The 19,163-nt window shown below is 36.7% G+C and overlaps 1 protein-coding gene across 2 annotated transcripts in view; it reads right to left on the bottom strand.

Moving 5' to 3' along the window:
• RGS7BP (regulator of G protein signaling 7 binding protein) overlaps window positions 1-19,163 on the bottom strand; it is a 44,954-nt gene that overhangs the window by 18,031 nt on the left and 7,760 nt on the right. The gene's annotated exons all lie outside the window — the stretch shown is intronic.

Genomic DNA, 19,163 nt, shown 5'->3' with positions numbered 1-19,163 from the left:
CCTACCGTTGCAAGCAACTGCATAATAATCTACTTCATAAACTACTAAATATATTATGAAAAAGCTGTTTATACTAAACTGTATTTAAAAATGATTTTTGAGCAACCTGATCTACTGGAAGGCATCCCCGCAAATGGCAGGTGAGTTGGAACTAGAGGATGTTTAAGGTCCCTTTCCAAATTAAATCATTCTGTGATTCTATGAATTCTTTAGCTCTATAAAGCTCTGGGCTTAAAACAGCTGAACTTGGCTTGTCTTTGCTAAGATTACACGGTCCTTTTATTCCCCTGTGCACTTTTGGAAAAGGCATAAATAAGTGACTGAGCTCTCTCCATCTCTTTAGAAGCTTTGAAGAGACATTTTCTGGTAGATTGAAGGATTCATTTGCCATCCTGTTTCAGCTACCTTTGGTCCTCATGCAGCTGCATAAAGAGATTGCAGGGCCACTTTCACAGTCACAGTTCAGGTTACAAATGCTGGATGAGGCATAATCCACCCTTCTTTGGAAACACTCAGATTGGAAACTAATCAGTTGTAGTCTTTAGGTTCTGTAGTTTCTGCCCAAATTTCCTTTTTTTTCCCCAGTGTTTAAAATATTAGTCATGTGATACAACACTGTGAGGAGAATGGAAGTTTAGAGATCTTTTTCACAAAAGCTATCTTTGCAGGGTGTCTCAGTAATAACAATTTTGAAAACAAAAATTGAAATCAAGAGTAATCCCACACATCCAATTAGTTGCTTCAGACACTAAGAAAATAATTTACTCAGATTCAGCCACTTCTGTGGGCTGAGGATGCTGCATGGGCATAAAGATACAATTTTTTAAAACTCATCTGTTTCTGTGAGTACAAAAGAATTGATCTACCCAGTCATAGCCTGAGAATTAGGTTTTCAGTGCCTTTTCAAAAGGTGCTTTCAGTAGGGAAGTAATTGGTAAGACCAAAGAGTCAGGATTTGGGCCTTTTCATCTTCAGACCTTCTTGCTATTGGTTTGCTATATAGTGCTGTTAAAAGGTAAAACAACCCCTCAGACTGGATTTTACGACAATTCAGAAACCTGATTTTCTAGTAAACCTGTAGCATTTCTGAATACTACTACCAAGAAATGAAAAACATTTTCTCAGCACGTTTTCAAATTTCTAGCCCATGAATAATATAAATGAAGCTTTCACAATACAACAATTGCTAGTATTCTTTACAGTGATTGAATTTCCTGTGGTTAAACTGATATTTCAAAAGACCCTTCTGAATATGAAATAAAATTAGACTTGCAGATTTCCTCATGGGAACCAAAGCAACTTACCCGATAAATTATTTGCAGCAATGCTAGACTGGACTGCTATGCTCAAATGATTTCTTAATACCAATCTACGCCAAAGACTATAAGACACAGAGCAGACAATACATTTTTAAACTAGTAAAATAGGTTCTTTCTGACCAAAATTAAGAGGTCATTATTTGTACCTCAATCCAGTCAAAATGTGAAGTCCAGCTCTTTTGTCAGAAACGCTTAGATACTGTGTTTTAAGGAAAACCCTATCAGTTTGTGCAGATACAATTTTACTGTAGTCCAGTTCAAATGAATACTGCATACTAAAACATGTTAATTCTTGTATTTGAGATTCACAATCATTTCTGACAAAGGAGACCATATGTTGCCTAGAAAGGATGTACCTTCTGCCACGTATTTTAGTGACACCACGGAAGAAAATGCTCAGACATATTCTGAGGTAAGAAAATAGATGAGGCCATTATAAGATAGGCCTTGTTTTATTTCTGTGCATGTGGCTCTGTGGGCAGAAGAAGGGAGCAACCTCAAAGGAATATTTGATGCATGGATTTGCCATTATCTAGCTCCAATGAAGGAGAAACTGTGTGGTTTTCTAAGGTTCTCAATGGTTCCTGTCCCTCCAAGTGACATCAGAAATCAAATGGAACTATGAAGGTTTCACAGAACTTACTAGAACCTTCCTAAAAGGAAAGAACAACCTTAGCGCTTCCACAGCATATCAAGGAAGACTACTGATGTTTGCACACACCAATGAAAACAGTTGAGAATCACAGTAGTGATAAGCTGCTCTAAGAATGCTTAAGCAAGCAAAAAATGCAGCCAAAGTAGAAAAAAAAAGAGAAGGCTGTAAAAGACAGAGGATTGAAAAGCAAGCATGTTGGACTTAGTAAAAAGGGACAAAGGAAGACTGGTCCCACCTGCTCTGATCCATTACAAAGTAGAACTCATCAAAAAGGCAGGAGATGATAACTGGAAATTGCAGTTGTTGTGATCTGCGTTGCTTTGGGACCATACACATAATAATAAAGCTGCCCATCCTAGGAGATTTATTTTCTTTGGCTAGGCTATAATATGTGCTTTTCTTTTCAGACACATCTAATATTCTACTTTTAAACTGAAGTCTGCATTTGTTGAAAACTGTATGATACATGACATGGTATTTTCTGCAGCTTATTGTTAATACAGAACTGCTGTTAGGGCAGAACAAGAAGGGAAGCCACCTTTAGCATACTTCTTCTGATGTTTGCTATAGTATTTCTTACTCTTTTCAGTGATTCCAGCTCTGAAAACATTTGATAGTTTTAAGTCCCTGATTAGTTTTCCTGAAATATTAAGTGCCTGACAGACATTATTATTATTATTATTATTATTTTGGTTTATACAGAGTCAAGTCCTTCATTGCTTATAAAAACACATACGGAAAATGGATCCTTTTTCAAATCCCACATTGTTTTCAAAGGATATGAAAATAAATATTCTCAGTGACCGCATAAGGAGTATTTTAAAAGAATATAGAATGCTAATTCTCAAACTGAAAATAATGCTTAGAAAACACAGCAATAAAACATACTTAAATGCACAAAAAATTACTCTGAGATAAACAACAAAAATCCTAAAAACTGTACATAAATTAAGACTCCTCAGACACTTTTAAGTTCTATTACGTATTTTACAATATTTTGTAGTACTTTTTATCTTGCAGTAATCTACAGTATCTAGTACTGGCTTAATATGATTTAAATCTTAACAATAATCTCTGCAGTTTTGTTTGCTGTCTTTGTCATTTTAAGTAACACATCTCCTATAAGAATTGCACCTGTATGATCAGTGATCACTTAGCTGATTAGAATTGGACTTTTCTCTCTGCATAAACAACCACAATATGTTTAACAGCAATTCTTTTCAAACTGGCAGATGGCAGAACAGTTTTTAATGTAATCATATTTGTATTAACCAAAGAAGATAAAACACATATACCTCAGATTTAAATGTAATTTGTTTTAGTATAACTCAGGAATAGTTCTTCTGAAGAAGGCTGTTATTTCTGAACCACACTAACATATTCAAGAACACTATCTAGCCCTCCATTTTGCATGAAGTGCTCCCAGTAATTTCAGCATTTTCTGCAAGAGTTGCTACAGGTTTGGATAAATCCTAGAGAAGAATAGGATTCTGATGTTTGATGCAAGAGACAGTCCCAGGGCTAAATCTAACCTTACAGAATTCATCTAACCAAATACAGTATGAACAAGCAATTAGCCAAATACTGCAAAAGTAGAACACACCATGTTTTCTTCCTCTGGAATAGTATTTTAAATTTCTGAACTTTGGGTTATATATACACTTGTTTTTATTTTTCTGATAACTGAATGTAAGAACCATAAAATACGTACTTAGGTAATAAATGGCCTTTTGGAGGCTTTTGATATACTGATTTGTCCTACATTTTGCTTACATATGAGATGTTTTTATACATTTTAGTGTCACCTATATTCTTAGATGTGCATTGAACGTTGTTTCCCAGTTCAGCACCATGGAATTACTGCATTAGATGGGTTCGATGGGGATACAGCTTTTTTTTTTTCTTTTTTTTTTTTCCCCCTCATCATCTGGATTTATTGGAATACATTAATTTCATTTGAGCTATTCTTACCAACAAAAGGTTTGCAAAAAGACTGTAGTTCCTCACACTTGTCACATTCAACACACAGATCCAAAATTTAGCTCTTAAGAGTTACTGCTCTTTTCCTCTAATTCCTAAATCCTCGTGTCCCAATATGCATACGAGCATGTTCAAGAGCCTGCTTGCACTTCTCAAAAGTCTAGACTTTTCTTTCTAAGCAGGATTTCCTCTGTCCTGAAGACGAACAGTTACACAACTATTAATGGACAAATGAGACATTTATTTGCACGTTCCACATGCAGGGCATTGCCCCATAACTGTTCCTTGTGCGTAGTGGAACCTGCACTAAATAAAGACACCACAGATGGCAACAATGACCTCCTTCTGCTCGGTAATGAGAGCACTTTCTCACAGGGAGACACAAATCTACAGATCTACTCAGCTAAATCTACCTATTGCTTCTGAAAACAATGATTCTTTAACCCTAAGACTATCACTATGGAAAATACATGATGAGACAATAATAATTCCCTTGTAGAAGATTTAGATAAGACTGGATTGTCATCCTATCTTTCTCTGCGTTGTTTCAAATGTTATAAATCCTTAGATTTTTTAGGAATCATCATCATTAAGGGAGCTTTATTTATGATTTTGAAGGTATTTTTTCCTTTCCCTTCTCACTGGGAAAAAGATTGAGGGTTTGCCCGTAGTTATGAGAAAACAGTATGCTCCTCATACAGCTATTTATTTTCTGAGAAGCAAAAATGGTCCACTTTTTTGGACTTGCTGATGGATTTTTTAATTGTGCAAACTAAGAAACCAGCAATTATATACAAGAAGATTGGCACATAAGCCAATTTTAATTTATCAATGGCTTTCTATTCACAGATGAGCTGTAACAGTAATTGGGAAACACAGTAATAGGTATTTTAATTGACTTTTTTTTTTTTTTCTGTTGTAAGTCTAATAGATTCTTGTTGTAAACTCAGGTTTCTGAATAGTACAAGAATATGAACTAGAGGCATCTCTGATATATATATTGTCTGACCCCTTCTTGTTTCCTTTTTTTTTTCCAGGAGTATGGAACATCTGTAATTAGACTGTTGGCAAAATTCTTCTCTCATTTGCAAATCCAGAGTAACAACAGTGACATCCAAGGAAATTATTTTTCATTATCCAAGGTTTATACAATGAGAATTATTTCCAGGCCACTACCCTCACTAACAGTCTCAGACGGGTTAATTAGTCTTTAACAGCAATAATGACCACAAGCATTCCATTAATTTTCAGCCAAACAATTTTCTCCTATGCATGCATATAAGCCTCATTTTCATCTCTGAAAGCCACAGGCTCAAATGCTAACGCCTATAAAGATTTCTTTTATAATCCTTGATGTAAGTTCTCTGTTGTGAGCTTAAAATGCGTTTTCAAAGTATCAACAAATTCACTTCTCTCAATAGATTTATATGCTTATATGTCCAGTGTCAAGTCACCAGAAATATTGAACAGGGGACTGGTACAGACATAACTTTCAGAATGCTAATTATAGATTAATTACGAAGTAGCTACATTACCAAACTGTGTTTCGTTACATAGACAAGTTTATGTATTATTACCCCAAACACCAGCTACCTCAGTTATTCCAGTTGATTTCTTGATGAAGACCACTTAGATATTGAAATAAAATCTCAAATAATATGATCTCATATAACTCCTGTGATAAATTGTGTTGTCAATGGAGTTGGTTAATACCAGGAAGTGCTGCTGGCCATACAAGAATTAGCACAGCACCGATCACCTGCCCATGAATCAATAACCAGTTCCTGGCATCTGAACACGTCTATGCACATCATCACTGTCATTTGAGCACAGCTGCTGCAAGACTCTGAATAGGAATTGTGCTCACTGCCTGCATCCATCATGGAACAGAAATTTGCTTCTCTTTATGCACTTAAGTAAGAAAAACAGGTATTGGTAACATTTACGGGATTTGCACACGAATGTGATGGCTTCTTGGGACTACTTCCACTGAGAGGGGAGCACTGCTGCCCTCCACTGGATGAATGCCACGGACGTCCCACACAGGGAGAAACCAAAGACAGATGGTGCTGGAAGTCAACTGCCCAGGGAAAGCCTGTTTGTTGACTTGTCAGTGAAGCTGCAAAATGCACATGTTCCCACACCTGAGGAAGGGGAAATGGTGAGATAAATGTACACGTGCTTAGGAAATGGTGAGATGTGTAAATTTACTCAAGGAAGCACTTTACATGTAGGGTATTGTTTATAGGCCCATACAAGCTGGTATGTAGCTTAATAACTATGCCAGGCTTCACTTTAGAGTGTTCTTCACAAAAGAACTGTAGGCTTTGATTTTCAAATGGAACTAAGAGAATGGGCTCCTTCACCCTTCAAATATTATATATATATATATATATGTATATACAGTTTTCTTTTTAATAATAAAAACTCTGTATGAAAGAAAACCTGTGTTAACTTATTACTACTAACAACTACACTTACCTTCATGAGATTTTTATAGGATTACTTACATGACCTAAAAACACTTCATGATGTCCAAGAAAAACTGTCTCTAATTTCCTTTTTTTTTTTCCCCTCTGCTAAATTATGTTTATAGCTGTATATTAAATATTTTCTAATGTCCTGCCCTTCCTTTACTAAGAATTTCTGTACTTATCAGGTGGATAAAATATCACCAGGGTGCCACACAATAGAAATCCTTATCTGAAGATGTAAATGCTACTCAGTTGATGAGAAATTCAGATTACTATGTGAGCCACACTTGCAGTTTGAGAGCTCTGATATCTACAATTATTAAAAGTAGTTACAAACAGAAAATGCTGATTTGTTTGTTTATACACCAGTAGCTTAAGTTATACAGTTTATCAGGCTGTTAAAATTGCAATGATTTTTTTTTTTTTTTAAATACAACTGTAATAAAGAAATCTGTAGCATTATCATATTTTATATACTTTGTCCACTGGTAAAACTCATAGTTTTCTTTCTATAAAATTTGGATTTTTAAAATTTAATAAAGTTGTTCAACTGATTATGTTTATGAAGCACTGACGAGAGGCGGTATTTACTTTGGGTTTTCCTAAGCTGATATTAAGTAAAACCAATAGAGGGAGCTCTTATACCATTATTTTTTCTACCTGGTATAAGAAAGGTGAGTGCATCGCTTTGAATAATCATTTTAACATACAAGAATATATGTTTAAAATGTCTGTCCATAACATAAAAAGGTAAAGAGTGAAAATGCATATTATTTTTCAGCTGCAAAGAAATACATATATATTTTTTTCTCCCCAAAATGGTTGATGTATGGTTTTATTACACTGCCAAAACATTGGTTAGAAATGGAAAACACTTTCAGATATTCCTGGATGGCCACTGGTGCCCAACATTCATAGCCCACTTAAATCAGTGAAATTTAAGACTCTCAAAATTGAACAAATCTTCTGGTCTGAATCTGATTTTAACTTAAAAACTTTAGTCAAACATTTACAATAGAAGAGTACTATCAACAACATTTAAAAATACATGCTGATATATTGTCTGTGGTTAAAAGAATGGGTAAGTTATATAAAGGGCTTGATATACTTTTTTGGTAAAAATATTGTGTTAACAAGTTACATCCTTTACTATAAGGCAGAGTATCATTTTAATTAACAGTACCAATAGATGTAAAATAACATGAGATAAAAAAAAAAAACACACCAACAAATATCTACATATATAACAAAGAATGTGTATTTTAGAATGTGTGTTTAAAAGAAAATAAGCTTGTGCCAAATTAAAAGTGAAAACTAATTAATCAAATTCTGCTTTATGCCCCTTATATGTACTTCCTGTAAAAATATGGTATGGAAAATAACTTACGCACTTCACTGTCCACAAATATTAGCATGTAAAGTGTCTTTTAATTTAGGTGCATAGACACTGCCATTTAGAAATATACAGGAACTGCATAAAATGCCACAAATCAGCCTTATAGATTATAGTTCTTCTGCTAGAGTGAAAAATGTGACAAATACTTCAGAAGGTATATGCTTAATCTTCTTAGATACTGAGGGAAAGCAGCAAAAGTCCTCTCTGGTTATGGCTCAGGTGCAACAGCCTAATAAACCTGCCTCTGCTTTTGTATCTTAAACACATTATTTCTTTTACACTTCATCATTCATGTTTTTGAATGTAAGTAGAAAAGCCATCAAACTACAATATTTTATTCTGAAGAGATCTTGAGAAAATATTCTTATTTGTGTTCCTCCCATCTGCTAGGGTTATTTTTTTCTTCTAAAATAAAAGTATGTCATGCAAATTGCTGTCATTTTCATTATCATATTTTTTTTTGTTGTTGTTGTTCTACTAATACACTGAAATAATGTGATACAACTTCTGCACAACATCCCAGTCCATCAGAGGAAGAACAGGGCAAGCTCTTTCTAGTAGACCTATAAATGGTTGCTATGTTGTTTTCATTAACTAGTTGTTTTGAAGCAGTTACGCTCTTGAGTGCTCTCAGTAACAGAAGGAGATATGTGACCAGATTTTGGTCACAGAATAATGTAAGTCTCCAGTTACTCTGATAAGGCTGAGGGAGCCATTCTGGGTGTATGACAATACAAATAGAATAAAGACACAATGCATTAACTCATATCATAGATACATTTCTAGCTCCCAAACTAACTGCTGTTTAGATATTTCCAAGCTAGAACAGTTTAGTTAGAATGATACTAGTAGGAAATATACTTTTTGGTTTTAACCCATTCAGGAAAATCTTGTTAACTTCCACAGACATTGTCTTACAAGCAAAGGATGATATATGTCTGCAAATCATTGTCATTTTTATTTTTTTTTGTCTCACTCCAATATAGTGTATATATATATGTATATTTATTACGTCTTTATTATATCTTATCCTCTATGTATTAGACTGTATTATATATTTTACAAAACATTAAATATTTTTATTTATCATATAGTATACATATATACTATATATATATAAAAATATAGTATTTATTTTATTGAAGTCTTAAAATTGTTTTGGAAACAATATGAGATAATAGCTACAGACACAGTAATCTTGCCTTTAAAATTAATTTGTTACATGCTCATTAATACTGTGATTCTTCCACATCCCTGACTTTTTGTTATCAGGAGAGCAAGTAAATATCAAAATCTTTTAAGAGTTTTGCATGTACTTTGCAGATGCTGTTATCCAGTGTTTGCAGGTGAATTTTATTGGCTGAATGCACAAGTGTGGACAAGAATTATCATAGGCCTACCCAAACTTTTCTACCAGAAAACAAAGGTAGAAGGTAGGTAGAACAGCACTAATATAAGAAATGTTACTCAAACCCACTCTGCTGTATGCTTAGGCAAGACTAGCTGGACGGAGGTTTTGGTAGCCACAGGGGCTGCAGGTTGGCATGTGCTGGAGGTGGCCTCTGCCCCCTATCAGACACAGACAGCTCTAGCCAGCTCCACAGAGGCCTCACTGCAGGATGCTGCCAAGCCCAACAGCCAAATATCACTGAAAACTCACTTAAAATGGAGATGAAGACACCACAGAAGGAGAGGAGGGAAGAAAAGGCGTGAGAAACAAGACAGGAAGCATCAAGGTCAGAGAAAGTAGTAGTAGGAGGTTCTCCGTGGCAGAACAGATATTCCTGGCAGCCTGTGGAGAGGGTCACACCAGGGCAGATACTCCTTGCAGTCCACAAAGGACTCCATGCCGTAGCAGATGGATATTTCTGAGGGAACTGCCACCTGTGGAGAACCCATGCTGGCGCAGAATTTTCTAACAGGACTGAAGCCCATGGAGGAGCCCATGCTGCAGCAAAGGAAAAGTGGTGAGGAACACCACAAAAGTGGAAAGAGCACCACAGAAGGAACTGTTACGGACTCATCATAATCCCTCAGCCCTCATCCTCTGTTATGTGCTGTTCAGGGGGGTGGGTCGAGGAGTCTGGAATGAAGGAGTGAAACCAAGCATGGGAAAGTGAGGGGAAAAGGTGCTGTTTTAAAGTTTGTGGTTTTGTTTCTTTGTTTCTTTTTTGTTTGTTTGTTTTGCTTAATCTTCCTGAAGTCGAGGCTGTTTTGCCTGCAAGAGTAATTGATGAACAATCCTCCTGTCTTTGTCCTGACCCATGAGCTTTCTCATTCCTGTTCCTCCTATTTTCTCCCTTGCTCCCACTAAGGGGAGAGTAAACAAGCAGCTGGGTGGGATTTTGGCTGTTGGCCAATGCCAATCCACCACACTAGCTAAACCAGAGTGGGCATTCTGGAGACAGTTGATTTCTTCCTTGGGCAAAACTGGAATTGCTGTTTCTGCAATTCCTGGAATGGCTGTTCCTTTATCACAATTGTCCAAAAGCAAGTTACCCCTGGGCCTTATATTCCAAGATTACTGCTTGAGGGCATGGTCCTAACCCCAGTCCATCCTAGAAGGATAAAGTTTCCCAGAGCTCCTAAAAGGCATAAGAGAGAGTCTCTCATACAGCTCTCCTAAAATGCATGATGCAACAATATCCAGCCAAATAGTACTGTATTATCATGTTTTTTCAGAAAATAAGGTAAATTAAAAACCAAACCAAACCAAAACACATTAAAATTCCTGACAAGCTACTTCTAAGCACTCACAGTTCCAAGTGAAATTGCACAGGCATCTTTAATTGCGCTTACTGGAAGATTTGAAAAAAGTAAATGCAGAACATGACCAGCATACCTTTACAGAAACTAATGATAAGCCTCATTAAGCCATCATTTTTTCTTCAACTCATTGCCCTTTGCCTTCACGTTAGGGAAATCCATAAGACTCTGCACTATCCAATGATGAGCTGAACAGGACCTTTCTCTCTGCATGTTATCAGGCTCCTCACTGAGAAGAGGTAACATCAAGTTAGATGAAAGCAGTCACTTGGGTAAGCTCTCAAATCGGCCTTGCCTCACTCTAGCCTGATCTGGACCAGCAATCTGACTCAACACTTCACTGCCTCAGATAAAAACAACAGACACTGCTAATTAATAGATAAACCCAAGCTTTGGCACAGACCTTCCAGGAAACATCTGTGATGACCAAGAACGAGACGGTCAGATTAGCTGAATGCAACCATTTTTCAGTTTCCTGAAGAAATTCCTATTCAGCACCCTGCTTTGTCAGCATCTATCTGCAAGTAATTCTCAAACAAGTTTCTTTGATAAACCAGTAGTGAGAACACAGAAATGTTGCCTGTGCCAACAAGTTCAAACACTGTCTACTTCTATGTTGACTCTTATAACTTGCCTACACAAATAAAACTCGTACTGCCTATAGATTTCCCCTTTGATTTTAAGCTTCCAAGTTCTTTAAAATGTCCTTAGTTGCTTACTGTTCATTAATTTCTAAACTCTGCATCACAAAAGTATGCAAAACTTAAATGCTAAGAATCCACATCTACACTCTTGTCTAGTACCTTTGGTTAATAGTTGGAAAGAGGATGTTTGAATCTTTGACAAGTATTGAAACAATTATCTATTGTGCAACAATTTATGAAAATTTGTTCTGATTGGTGTGAACACATTTTCCCAGATGGGTCAGATTTCTCAGAAAAGCTTGAAAATGAACAAAATGCTTCGGGTATTTGGTGCTGCAAGATCTAGGTCATAACAAACTACTAACATATGGGGTTTAGAAGGAAGTCTGCTGCAGGCAAGTGATGCCATCTGCTGTTGACCATGCACAGGACACTAAACCAGATGACTGCTTTGATTTATGACACCTCTGTTTTCCCCTTTTTCTTTTTCTAGTACCTACTTCAAATATAAATTTTAAAAAGATTTTTCCAAAGGGCATTCCATAAAGCACTTGTGTGGTCTGGATACCTGTTACCTCTTTGTAACTTAAATTTCTGGATTTCCATATGTCAAAATGAGAAAAACAGGAGATGTGAAGAGAGGATAAATATATTTGTATTTCCTTAAAAAAAAAAAAAGAAATGTTTGCAATAAGAACCATTGAAACCAAAGGTAAAATGTTCTGTTAGCTTCACTGGGGTTCAGATAAGAACAATACTGCACAATACTGCATTAAAAACTACTGAAAAATCCATACATTCTCATTAAACTTTTTTTAAAAATATATATTTATTTTTTACTTGTAGTCAATGTGACTGCTACACTAGAAGCAGCATACACTGGAAGGAAAACAGTCCATCGAGTAGATTACTACTATGTTGCTCAGAATAAGGTTGAGGGATTCTGGACATATCAAATGCTTCTAGGAGTGCTTTGAACAGATCACACTTATGCCCTGGGTTATTTTTTTAACCATTTTGTAGTCAAATATCCAAACACTTTCACATAAAAGTCTTCTATGTGAAAAATAAATTGTGGTATAAAGAAGTATCTTACACAGCCACACCATATATTTCACAGATCTAATCTGTATGAGTAGTTAAGCTAAAAATCACAGCTGAGAGACTGTGAGAAAACTTGAATGTGTCAAAAAAAAAAAAAAGGAAAAAAAAAATTAGCTTCCTGAAACGTTTAAATTCATACTGAGAGAAAGAAATTTTTAAAACCATCTGTTGATAAAATGTGTTCAGGAAGCAGTTTTTTTTAGCATAAGGAACTTTGCATTTTTTCACTTTGGAGTTTTTTAATCCTGCTGTAGTCTCCACTTGACTTTGTGAATTGGCGTTACTTTCTGCACCCCCCTCCCCCCTCAAGTGCCTATTTCCTCCTGGGGAAAAAGGATGCCTTCACAAAGTCTTCCTTGCATTAACTGTTACATAGATATACTAGTAATTTCTACTTCCTGAATGATGTAAAAGGAATAGCGAGGACATATGTATGCTATTTTGGGTAAGTCTGCAGCTAAATTAAACGCACAGACTTTGAAACAGACCCCTGACTTTGGGGCCTTGGTGTTCTTCAACGTGCATGTACTGCTTTTTCGTGGGTGGGTGAGGAAGGAGTTAAACGTGTATAAGTGGATAGCTCTGCTTCACCACAAGAACAGCTCCAGCAACAGAACTGGGGGTTGCTGTATAAACACAGCACTTTACAGTGTTTTGCCTTTTAACTATTTCCTATGCTGACAACTTTACCAACGGATCACTTGCAACAATCTCTTTTGGCATGACAGCGATACAAAGCATCAGCTTTTCTTTGCTCATCTGATACATCCAAATTTTTCTTTTCCTACCGGAAGGCAGTTTCTTCAACAACTTTGAGTACATCATTTAGTATAATGTGACAGCATGTGAATACTTATGCCAAATCCACTGTCAGGAAATGCTGTTCATCCAGAAAGTATTCATAAAGAAGATAAGAATAAAAAGGTAAACAGAGAACAAAAGAAAGGAAAGGAAGAACTACACCGATTTAATTGTTTGTGTACAAATAACCGAGCATATTATTTCTCTTTTAGTTAGAAGTGGCGTAGAAAATCTAAATGTAGATCTGCAAGTGTATCCAGCAAAGAGGAAATAGAATCCAATAACAGCCAGAAGCACTTCAGTATACATTTACTCTTAAAACATGGATTTACACATCATTTAATTGATAGTACTGGAACAATTCCTGGCTAAGGAATGCCTAATTTAATGCTTTGTCCAGCTGAGACCTTAATGCCTTGATAACAATTTCAAATATTTAATTATTATGAAAAAGAATGATAAAGTAACTAGAAAAACTTGAACAAATTTTACACAACTTATAATGAATTCAGATTTGGTTACGATTTTCCCTGACAGGTCTGAGATCCTCCTTGGTTGGCTGGATGACTGATCTTGCAAATTACTGATGGTGCTGTTAAGAGCAGTTATTCTTTATCGTTTAGCACTTGACATCTTACTAGAGCAAATCTCCATGCATCAAAGAGGTCACAATAAATAGGAAATCTTTTTTAGAAGAGACTGCAAGAAGTCAAGCACTTGAAGGCACATGACAGAACATGAATTGTGAGAAGGACACACATTTAATTGCATGGGCTGCACAATTAACTTAGCAACTGTGCTGGATGATTTCAATGAGGGACACAGAAAAAAAAATATAATCAGAGAACAATGTTTCAGAATCTAGAGGAATACTGAGAATTAGCAAAATTATTTGAGCTAGCTGGAAATTTTCAGCATAAAACTTAAAAAGGAATTAAGGAATTGGGGGGAGAAAAAGAACAACAACAAAAAAAATCACCAGAAAATGGGTAGTTCTAGGACCCCATGTTAAAGTCTTTCTAACACACAGTTGTTATCTCAGGTTCTTTCTTCCTTGAGGATATATCAACATCTCAATAAAATAGTCTGGCTACTAGAACTTCAGTGAGAATCCCAAGTAATTTTCTGAAAACAATGTAATCAAAGCTAATACAGAATCAAGGTAAGCAGAGTGTCTAGAACTAAAAATTTCAGCAATGTGGGATTTTTTAAATCAATCAATGTTTAAGAAAATGATCATGAAAGAAGCACGTAAAACTCATGACTAGATCTCAGCATGGCCACAGCTGTGCTTCACTAGAGATCTAGAGAAGAAAATTACTGAAATATGCTGGTGAGACAGATCTCAAAGCAGTGGACCTATATGGAACATAAAGAAGCTCTTTTTGGCTGTTGTGGTTATAGGGATGGTTCTTTACCAGTCCAACCCACCAACTTTCAATTACATCTGTGAAGCTAGGCATGAAGCTTCAGTATACCTTTTTTTTCAACAGATGTTTTTAACAAAATTTTTCCAAGAAAAATATCTTTTCTTTGAAATACTGAGATGAAATATTTATTTTCAGTTGCTCTTTAATTAATGGGTTCAAAATATCAAATCCATTTAATTAATGAGCTCAAATGATAGCCAGATGGTAGGCTACTTCAGTGCCCCTTATTTTTGTGGGTTTAGGGTCATTAGCATGATATGGATGCCTCATATTTCGTCTTCTAGTCTCTTAATACCTTTTAAAATTTACTTCTAAATCCCCCTTTCAAGCATTATTTATAGATATAAGTTAGTGTCATTCAAGTTTTTGCTCAGTTATGACTGATTACACTTGTGATGGGTCAAAATAAATATAGGAACGCTATGTGCTGTTAAGTGCTAGGGCCTAATATTCCAGCAAACTGATAATTTAAAATCAGATCTTAAAGAAATAATTTAGGAAAATGACAGGATAAACACGTAATCTTCACATGCTTTAATTAGAAAACACTGTAACAATAATAAAATGGAGTATTTTTATATTATACTTTCTCTTGAAAGACTGGAAGTTGAGATAGAAGAGTTAAATAACGTACACTATTTTTCAGAGAAAATAAGTAACGCTGCACCTATTCAGTACATGATTAACCTAAAGGATCTGGCAGAGGCTGAATGAAAGATTTTCAAGATTTCCCAGAATTTAACAAATCCATATATATTCAAAACATTCTTTATTCTTTTCAATCTTGGTTATTACTGGTAATGCTAAAAAAACAAATGTAAATGGATGTTGGTGAACTCGTTATAGTAAAACGTACATACTGTGTTTGCCTTGAAGTTTCCAGATAGAGTTAGTGTGGCAGCAGCAGCAAAAGTGGTATTAATTTCATTACTGTTTGGTGATGGGTGATGGAGAAAAAAGTGCAAGAAAGAGAACCACTGCAGAAAAGGCATGACAACAAGGGAGAAGAGGGTGTGAGAAAATTTGTAGTGAAGCTAAGGTAACAGCAACTGTAAACAGGTCAATACATTTTTGTATGCATTTCAAAATCCCTACATTTCTTGCTTCTATAGATGTACCTAACAGCTGGATCCTCTTGCTGATTACTGTCTAAGAAAATTACTTACACAGAAGAAGTCTGAAAAGCTTTTATGTCCAACAGTGTTGCTAGGTATTCAGAAAGAAGGACAAAATGGGGCAAGAGAAGAGCATGAAGTTAGAGAATGCTTGAAACATATTGTTTTCTCTCACTTCAATTTTGTGATGTCAAAGGTTTGTATAGCTAAAAAGGGGAGCATAAAACAGCATAGGCTCACCTACAGACGTAGCACTCCACAGTTCCTGAGTTAGCTTTAGAGAAACACACACTCTCTCATACACACAGCTGTAGTGGAGTGCTGCATGTGCATAACATCAAAGCGTGTGCTACTGAGGACTTAAGACAGGGCAGCATCCTACCTTTTGACATCCTCTTCCACGCTGGAGTTTGGAACCTAGAATGGAATGCCAAATGCAGAAGTCCTGTCAACACAGAAGCCAAACCACCCTAAACCTGCAGCCTACTCCAGCCCTAGACCAAAATTTTATGTAGGTGAACTTACAGTTCAGCAGGCTAAAAATCAGAACGCTAAAAAACTCAGCACTCATGCAAGTTCACCATCTCTGCTCCCCTGTATCCTTCTGTGTTTTATCTGCCTAAAATACAGAAACGTCATAGGAGCAAGGACTAGAATACAGATTCTCCTTACTACCAAGGAATTTCCTTAAAGAGTTTTCAGTGTTACCCACACTGGCACTGCTTGAAACAGAAGCAGAGTGCAGGCCCCTGCACCATACTGCTCCCTGGTGCACCATACTCTGCCAGTTGGGCTAGATGATGCCAATGTGCCCCTTCCTTCCCTGCAGTTACCTCTCAGTTTCAGGTCATGGCACAGAGGAAAAGTGACAATGCCTATCCTGCCTATCTGCAGTGATCCCTGAACACGGGGAAGAGTCTCTGGCTTCAGGGCTGGACACAGCTTCTCTTCTGTTAGAGGACCCTTCCAAGAAGAGGCAGGCTTATCTACCTACCTTACCCAGCCTGTGTGGTCCTCAAGTGTTGTGGAAGTGGCAATGCTGCCCAGGGAGCTGCAGTGAATGTGCTGGTTGAGCGTGAGATGGAAGGAAGGGGCAAAGAACTTCTTCATGATCAAGAAGATGATGCCCATCCTGCTTTTATCTCCCACTTCTCCATGACTGTAGTCTGGAAGTCTGGGCATTTTTCTGGGAGGTAGGCACAGGTTCTCTAAAAATTAGGTTTACTCACCTTCGGCTTTGCCTTAAAAGAAAGTGCTGGGTGCCCCTGTGTGGTGAGTACAAAACTGTTAGGCTGGAAGGATGCTCTGATGGTGCCTATGGGATCAAGCTTGTCAGAGCTCGGACAAGGAAGAATGACCCAGTTCTGCCTGCTGTTTAGGTTTACCCTTAAGCAAGGTGCTTAGCTCTTCCACTTTCTGAAAACTACGTTATATTGTGTAACCACAGATATAGAACTTCCAGGCTTTTCAGAATTTCTGTTTTGCACACTGAGAAGTAAATGCTAAATACAATTTTAGGTACATCTGCCCTTTACCAAACCTGGCCCTAGTTACAAAAACCAAATCCACAAAGGGAGATATTAATATCTTGTATATTTAAGTCCCAATTGTCTATAAAAGCACAGCACAAAGATACAAAGGAAAAGTGAGTCTGTGGAGGCTAGCTATTTTGAGAACTCTAGTTTTAGTAAGTAACCTTGTTTTCTCCTCCATTATTTGCTTTCTAACTTTGCCTATTAAGCTTGAGACATCCAACTTAAATGATTTCTTTTTCTTCCTGCAACTTAAATTGAGTAAATAGATTTTATTCTCAACAACAGAACACATCTTGACTAAGCTCCACAGAAAATTGCTGTAGTTTTTCGATGCCCCCTTTCCATCATTTTAGGTGGACAAATTTTTTTGTATAATTAGAGACATTTTGAACCTTGTGAGAGCAATGTATGTGAGTCTTATTCTCTTCAGAGGGGGGCAAGCTGTTTTACACTTGTGCTCTAGCTTGTCTGTAAAAACTTAGTTCATGGTATATCTGAATCTGAGCTTACTTCCCAAAACATTTCCACGTTTGTTTTCTTACATTTTATCACATTATTTTTAGTATTTAATTATACTCTCAATAAGTCATATTCTAATTATCATGGTGCAACCCCTGTGAAAAGTTTACCTTATCCTTACCTTTTCACTTGGGTGTTAAAGCACTGACTTTAACTGAGGCAGGACACAGGGCCAGTGCCTGTAGTTCAGATCTCCAGGGATCAATGTTAACCTCTGGTACGTATGGTTAGAGAGGGACTACAATGGCAGGGATTGTAAAGTCATGGGAGGAAGGCAGAGATCTCCATGCATGCTGCATGATTGATATCTAGCTTGGGAAGAGCTCTAGTTTGTTACTATGTCTGCTAACATTACCTTAGTTTTGATTCATGATTATAAAAATTCTTCCCTGTTGAGCTGAGTGTTGCTATGTTCACTTTCTGCTGACCTACGCTGCCTGTCAGCAGTGCTTTATTTAACATCTGAAGTTAAACAGTTAACATGGATTCTATTACGTCTGTCTTAATAGAGCTCTCATTAACTTACAAGCCTGGTCTCTTTTTCTCTTAATTTTTAAAATATTATGGAGAAGTCTTTTTTGTTTGCTTATGTGCTTTAGTATGTAGGTACTCATTTTAAAGTGTCATTATCTGGGGAAAATTCAGACATTTTAACACAAATTTGGCCACAACCGGGTGTCAACAAAGTGTTTGAACACAACCTTAGGAGCCGCTTTAATATTAATTAGGTCTGAGAAACTACCTTCTGTTGCTTAACGAAAACATCAGAAATCTAGTGTAGACTGAAATGGAAAACAAAAGCAGAAATGAACTAAAGCTACTAAAGCAACACTATGGCTGCATTTCTGTGTACTGCAACAAAGACAGGAATGCAATCAGAATGTGATTTTTAGGTCTAGTTCCTCAACTTTCTTGAACTCAGGGAAAGCCACATGTAACAACTGTATTATAAAAGCAATGAATGCACCACAATGTAAAATAATGAAAATTTATTTTGGAATTTTCCTGAGGAGAAGATTTACTGCAACTTTTATCACAGGCTGGAAGGGATGTCTAGAGGTGATCTAGTCCACCCCCCTGCTGAAGTCAGTGTTATCTAGAGCAGGTCACTAAGGATCATGCCCAGGTGAGTTCTGAGTATCTCCAAGGATGGACACTCCACAACCTCTCCAAGAAATACTGGAGAGGTGGTGGAGTTTTCTGTCACTGCATACCACTGAGAAGTGTCTGATTGTTTCTTCTTTACACTCCCCCATCAGGTATTTATATGTATCGATAGAATTCCCATTCCAAGCCTTCTCTTCTTCAAGCTGAACAATCCCAGCTCTGTCAGCCTCTCCTTGTATGCTGTGTGCTCTTTATTACCTTCATTGCCACTGACTAGGCCCCCTCCAGTATGTCCCTTTCTCTTTTCTACTAGGGAGC

Source organism: Anser cygnoides, chromosome Z, assembly GCF_040182565.1.
Source record: "Anser cygnoides isolate HZ-2024a breed goose chromosome Z, Taihu_goose_T2T_genome, whole genome shotgun sequence".
Lineage (NCBI taxonomy): Eukaryota > Metazoa > Chordata > Aves > Anseriformes > Anatidae > Anser > Anser cygnoides.
The sequence above is the reverse complement of the archived record's forward strand: the minus strand, read 5'-3'. Positions and strand labels throughout refer to the sequence as shown.